Source organism: Apium graveolens, chromosome 1 (assembly GCF_009905375.1).
Source record: "Apium graveolens cultivar Ventura chromosome 1, ASM990537v1, whole genome shotgun sequence".
Classification (NCBI taxonomy): domain Eukaryota; kingdom Viridiplantae; phylum Streptophyta; class Magnoliopsida; order Apiales; family Apiaceae; genus Apium; species Apium graveolens.
In genome coordinates this window covers 108,891,810-108,897,809 of record NC_133647.1, presented here as the reverse complement: position 1 = coordinate 108,897,809, position 6,000 = coordinate 108,891,810, and the positions used below count along the sequence as shown (strand labels likewise).

Sequence of the window (6,000 nt, the reverse complement as noted above, 5' to 3'; positions counted from 1 at the left end):
TTCTCCTGATCTTCTGGAGCGACACAAATCTGATTGTAACCTGAATAGCCATCCAGAAGATAGTAATACTCATGACCAACCAATTTGTCAAGCATCTGGTCAATGAAGGGCAAAAGGAAATGATCCTTCTTAGTGACCTTGTTCAGCTTTCTGTAATCCATACAGTCTCTCCATCCCGTGACTGTCCGAATGGATGAACTCATTTTTATCATTAGTAACCACTATGATACCTCCTTTCTTTGGTACACACTGAACCAGACTCACCCAAGAACTGCCAGAAATGGTATAAATAATTCATGCATCCAGCTATTTAAGAATTTCCTTCTTCACTACTTCTTTCATGATCAGATAGTCTTCTTTGCTGCTCAACCGTAGGCTTGCTACCTTCTTCTAGAAGAATTTTATGCATGCAATAAGAAGGGATGATTCCCTTGATATCTGATATAGTCCAACCAATTGCCAGCACCAAAGCTTTCCTAGAAGCCCATCATGAGTCTCTCCAACTACACAAAATTTAAAATCTCAAACAGACTCAGGAAGTGGATGGCATGAAGAATGCAGTTGAGGCATTTAAGAAAGATTTGAATGAAAAATTTGAGGAGAAACTTCCAGAAGCTACAATGAGGGAGGTACAACTCAAATTAAGAAAGGAAAGTGACTTTGCAAAGAAGGTTGAGGCCCTCACAGACAGACTCTCAAAAGTTGAACATTATGTGGCCAAGATACTGGAAGGTCAAGTAACACAGATTCAACTCCTTCAACAGTTGATGGATGCCCAAATTTCAAACCCTGCTTTACTTCATGTTAACAAAAAGGGGGAGAAAGATGTGCACATTTAAGTCAGAAAAGTGATAGTGCCAAATATTACTATCTCAAATCCACCAGCCTTGGACAATTTTGATCTAATCAATCTTGCAGCAGCTGAGCTCAAGATAAAAGAACGGAGAAAACAAATTGATGACGAGATTACACATGTTTTTGGTTTAACTGCTAATCAAGCAAAATCTGTGAGGCATTCCACACAGTTGAAGCTAATTACTTTGGAATCAATGAAGCTAGGAAAAGGGGAGAAGGTTTAATCTTTAATGAAGAATGAATTCAAAAACTTTATGGTACAAAGCCTAAAGAAGCAAGTGTCATCTTAGAAATCTTAGAAAAGTCCTTGATGAAACGTCTATAGAAATCCGCATGACCAAGAAAACTACGAATTCCCTTAACATAAATAGGTGGAGGAAGATTTTCGATCACCCCCACTTTGGCTATGTCCACCTCAAGACCCTTACTTGAAACCTTGTGCCCAAGAATAATGCCCCGTCGCACCATAAAGTGACATTTCTCCCAATTGAGAACCAAATTGGTCTCAACACACCTCTTGAGAATGTGTCCAAGATTTTGCAAGCATTCATCAAAAGAATCGCCACAAACAGAGAAGTCATCCGTGAATACCTCCACATTGTGGCCAATCATATCAAAAAAGATGGCCATCATACATCTCTGAAATGTGGCTGGTGCACCACACATACCAAAAGAAACTCATCTAAAGGCGAAAGTACCAAATAGACAAGTGAATGTAGCCTTCTCCTGATCTTCTGGAGCGACACAAATCTGATTGTAACCCGAATAGCCATCCAGAAGAGAGTAGTACTCATGACCAGCCAATCTATCAAGCATCTGGTCAATAAAGGGCAAAGGGAAATGATCCTTCCTAGTGGCCTTGTCCATCTTTCTGTAATCCATACAGACTTTCCATCCCGTGACTGTCCGAGTAGGGATGAGCTCATTTTTATCATTAGCTACCACTGTGATACCTCCTTTCTTTGGTACACACTGAACCGGACTCACCCAAGAACTGTCAGAAATGGGATAAATAATTCCTGCATCCAGCCACTTAAGAATTTCCTTCTTCACTACTTCCTTTATGATCAGATTAAGTCTTCTTTGCTACTCAACCGTAGGCTTTTTACCTTCTTCTAGCATAATTTTATGCATGCAATAAGAAGGGCTGATTCCCTTTATCTGCTATAGTCCAACCAATTGCCGATTTGAACTCTCTTATAAGCCTCAGGAGCTTTTCCTCCTCATTTTTCGTAGGAAATTTTATAGCATTGAACACATTAAAAGTTACATCCTGATCCAGCACTCGCATTGTAAGCTCACCCTTCTACACATCTATCAAGGTTCATTCAGTCGCCAAGAAAGGTCTTCCCAAGATTATGGGAATCTTCTTATCCTTCTTGAAATCAAGAATTACAAAATCAGCTGGGAAGATGAGTTTATCAACCTTGACCAAGGCATCCTCCACAATACCTTGTGGATATGTAATAGAACGGTTGGGCAACTATAAAGTTATATAAGTCAGTTTTGGATACGGTAAGTCCAACTGCTTGTAGATTGACAAAGGCATTAGATTGATGCTCGCTCCCAAGTCATATAAGCATCTGTCAAAAGACACTTTTCCAATAGTACATGGAATAGTGAAGCTTCCTGGATCTTTAAGCTTTGGAGTTAACTTCCGTTACAGCACAACACTGCATTCCTCCGTGAGAGAGACAGTCTCTAAATCATCTAGCTTCACTTTCCGAGAGAGAATACCTTTCATAAACTTTACGTAACTAGGCATCTGCTCAAGAGCCTCAGCGAAAGGTATGTTGATATGAAGTTTCTTGAACACCTCCAGAAACTTCTCAAATTGCCTGTCCAGCTTTTTTTTCTACAGCCGCTTAGGAAAAGGCAGTGGAGGATAGATCTATTTCCCCCCTATATTACCCTTAGGAGGAGTGTGCTCAACAATAGTCTTCCTTGGTTCCACTTCTACTTCCTGATGCTCTACTTCTTTCTCAGTCCCAGCTTCTTCAATCAACAATTGAGTTTGTTCGGGATTCGCAACCTTTCCAGACCTCAAAGTGATTGCCTTTACCTGCTCCTTAGCTTCCTTCCTTCCCGGAACTTCATTATCACTAGGTACTGTACCTGTTTGATGATTTCGCAAGGCATTGGCAATTTGTCCAATTTGATTTTCCAAGGTCTTTATAAAAACAGCTTGACTCTTGCACATAAGCTTCAACTCCTCTAATTCAGATTTTTCATTAGCTTGTTGTAGCTGAAATTGTTGTCTTGGTGCATATTGTGGTTGCTGAAAACCAGGAGGGTTATACTGCTTAACTTGATTCTGCTGATAAGGCTGTTGAACCGCATTCTGAGCGTTGCTCCAACTGAAATTAGGATAATTGTGGTTATTGGGATGATAAGTGGCTGGCACAGGTTGTTGCGAATGCTGAAAGTTGCTCACGAACTGAGCTGATTCACTAGAAATTGTGCACTGATCAGTCTCATGGGCACCAGCACAAAGCTCATAGACACTAGCGATTTGATTAACTCCATAATTAGCCAGAGTGTCCACCTTCATCGTCAAAGCCTTAAGTTGGGCAGCTATAGCAGTTGCTGCATCCAACTCCAGAATTTCGGCTACTTTTCCCTGAGTCGGTCTCTGGGAAGGATTCTGGTAGTCATTAGCAAGCATCAGTTCAATCAGTTCATAAGTTTCATCATAGCTCTTAGCCCACAAGGCTCCTCCTGATGCTGCATCGAGCATGGGTCTAGAAGTAGCACCCAATCCATTGTAGAAACAGTTTATAATCATCCAATCAGCCATGCCATGGTGTGGGCACTTCCTTAGCATCTCCTTATATCGATCCCAAGCCTCACACAGAGATTCTCCAGTTTGCTAAGCAAACTGAGTAAGAGCATTCCTGATTGCGGCAGTCTTCGCCATAGGAAAGAATTTAGTGAGAAACTTTTGAGCAAGATCTTCCCAAGTGGTGATAGTCCCTGCTGGTAGAGAATGTAACTAACACTTAGCTTTATCCCTCAGAGTGAATGGGAAGAGTCGCAGCTTGATAGCATCTTTAGTCACATCGTTGAACTTGAAAGAGTCGCAGATCTCGATGAAATCCCAGATGTGCATGTTGGGGTCTTCAGTAGGAGAACCCCCAAACTGAACTGAGTTCTATATCATCTGAATCATGCTTGACTTTATATCAAAAGTGTTAGCCCTGAAGGATGGCCTGATGATGCTTGACTGAATGTCATTGATCTTAGGCTGAGAATAGTCCATCAAAGCCTTTTGATTTTCTTCTTGATCTCCCATCACTACTAAAACTGGTTCTTCGACTTTTTCTTCTTCTCCTACCTTCTTTTCTTATTCAAAAACTTCCTTTCGAACCACCACAACTTCTTCCTCGGCTTTATCCAGAGTTCTCTTACGAGTACGCGAACGTGTTGGATATATTTGTGGTGTCATGTCTAATAATGATTTGTGTTTAGTTTTCAGATCTTGACTAACAGGAAAAATTAGGACTTAACTGGAAATCGGTACTTATTGATAAGTGGCATTTTATACCGCTTAGAACGTCTTAAAATGGCTTAAATTGGTGTCTTGAAATCAAGTATTTTGTGTATTTGATGCGTTTTTCTAGTGTTTATGCATTTCAGGGTTTTAGTTGCATTTCGGGGGAGGAATCATCAAGAATAAGCCTTGGCATGTGTCCACCATTGCGAGAGGAAATAAACGGGCAGATTACGGCGAAGAAACGGAGCAAAATCAGAATTTTTCCAGTAGAGGTCTGAGCGCCCGCTCAGCATTGCTGAGCGGCCGCGCAGCAAGCTGAGCGCCCGCTCAGCTATGCTGAGCGGCCGCGCAGGGTCGGGAAAAAAAACAAATTATTTTAGGACTTCTACTTCTATTTGGTTTCCACTTCTATGTAATCTGAGTTTTATGGGACTATTATATAAGTAGATTTGAGACGTTTTCACAAGTGTGGATTGAAGAAGATTGTGTTTTTATGCATATTTTCTTGTGATTCTTGTTTCGTTGTTACGTTGGATGCTAGTTTCCTTGCTTTGAACTTATTTACTCTTGTGACGTACTCTATTTTAATATAATTAGTTTAGTTATTATTTTCTTGTGTTGTTTATCATGATTTCATATGAACCCATGATGACGATAAGTGCTATTATGGGCTAATCGTGATCATGGGGTTGCAATGGATTTATTATGAAATTCTTTAGTTAATTGTTTAATACTTTAGTGTGTGATGATTGCATGATATCTAGTATTGGTTGTGCCTATTCGACTTATGTGCGTCGTGAACATATAAGATAGGGTGTTAATCTCTTGTGAAGCGACGGTGGATCTTGAGATTTAGAACTTGCCATGCTAGCATAGGTTCATGTATGTTGTGCATGATTAGTGGGTAACTCTAACAGTTTTATTTGCCCTATGTAATCAAAAGGAATAACTTGTGCTTAAATCGTTGTGTTGTCAATTTCTGTAGACATATAGGAACTCAACATAATTGATGACTATTCAACTTCTATCTTAATTATGGATGCTTGGTAGAATGGTATTACTACAATGAAAGTTGGCTTTTATCAGTTTCGTGTTATTCGATTAATATCATCACTGTCACATGCTAAAGGTAATAATAATGGCTATAGAAGGAAGTAATAATGAAGTTGTGATCTCATGAGTGTTTTATTATTGATAAATTGAAGTGTTAGTTAAGTGGTTAATTAAGTAGTTAATTGTAGTTAATATTTAATCAACAATTTTAAGTGTTATTATCTTAACATTGAGAAGTAATCATACATTGGTGAGTGAGTTTAATTAGACAATAATTCAGTCTGAGTCTCTGTGGGAACGAACTAGAAAGTATTCTATATTACTTGCGAACGCGTATACTTGCGTGAATATTAGCGCGTGTTTTCGCCCTAACAAGTTTTTGGCGCCGCTGCCGGAGACTCGGCGTATTTGTTTAGTTTATGTACTTACCATCATTGGTCATTAGGACTCAGTGATTAGGACGTAGTAGTTACTTATTTTTTCCAATTGTGTTTCAGGTACTTTAGCAAGCGTTTATGCAAACTCGTTCTCGTGCTCGCAAGAGGACTTTAGATACAGCTGAGGAGACAGACGAAGTTCTTGATATTCCGGAGAAGTTA

The 6,000-nt window shown here is 39.7% G+C and overlaps 1 non-coding gene across 1 annotated transcript; it reads left to right on the top strand.

The window, feature by feature from the left end:
• The first annotated feature begins 3,650 nt into the window (after positions 1-3,650).
• Positions 3,651-3,757, top strand: LOC141681175 (small nucleolar RNA R71). The gene has a single exon (XR_012558622.1). It is a non-coding gene; the product is annotated as a small nucleolar RNA R71 (small nucleolar RNA).
• Positions 3,758-6,000: the final 2,243 nt, after the last annotated feature.